Here is a 978-nt window from a genome sequence, read left to right on the forward strand (position 1 = left end):
TGATTCTCTTCCCCCCCAGCACATACTTAGCTCAGGAGTATTATGGAAATGAGGGCTTGTTTCCAAAATGGCATCCATCTGTTTTGGTTTTTTTTTAGCTCAGACATTTTTAAAAAAACAAACAAAACCCCAGCATAACAGCCCTCGGTGTTGGGATGGAGATGGTTTGCCAGCTGATAAGGTTAGGAAATGCTGCATGTTTGCACAGCACCTCACAAGTGGGGCTTTAAAGTCTTACTGCAGAAAGATAGTTGATAAGCAAGTAAAACAACAGAAGCTGAGTCCCAAAGAACTCTTAACTGCCTGCGGTATGTTTACAAAAACGTACAAAACTGGTTATCTTCTGTAAGTAATTTTAGAGGAATCCTCAACACAACTGGTCAGCCTGTGTACACACACACTTGTGTAGTTATACATGGACCTGCAGAGGCCTTTCACAAGGGGAAACTTAAACAAGAGACAACGAGAAACTTCATTATTCTCATCTGGAATCACAGAACGGTTTGGGTTAGAAGGGACCGTAAAGATCATCGAGTTCCACCCTCCTACCACGGGCAGGGACACCTTCTCCTATCCCAGGCTGCTCCAAGCCCCGTCCAACCTGGCCTTGGACACTTCCAGGGATGGGGCAGCCACAGCTTCTCTGGGCAGCGGGTACCAGGGCCTCCCCACCCTCACATTGAAGAACTTCTTCCTAATATCTAATCTAAACCTACTCCCTTTTAATTTGAACCCATTCCCCCTTGTCCTGCCACTCCAGGCTCTTGTCCCCATCCTTTCTGTGAGTTCCCTTCAGCTACTAGAAGGCCTCAATTAGGTCACCCCAAAACATTCTCCTTTCCAGGCTGAACAATCCCAATTCTCTCAGAATCTCTCGGAAGAATCCTAGTTCTTCTCAGGGTGGGGAATCACACCCCTCCTCAATCTCACTACGAACCAAACCCCAGCACAGCCAACACCGCAGCCGCCCCCCGGACC

The sequence above is a fragment of the Corvus brachyrhynchos genome, unplaced genomic scaffold, assembly GCF_000691975.1.
Source record: "Corvus brachyrhynchos isolate BGI_N302 unplaced genomic scaffold, ASM69197v1 scaffold26, whole genome shotgun sequence".
Lineage (NCBI taxonomy): Eukaryota > Metazoa > Chordata > Aves > Passeriformes > Corvidae > Corvus > Corvus brachyrhynchos.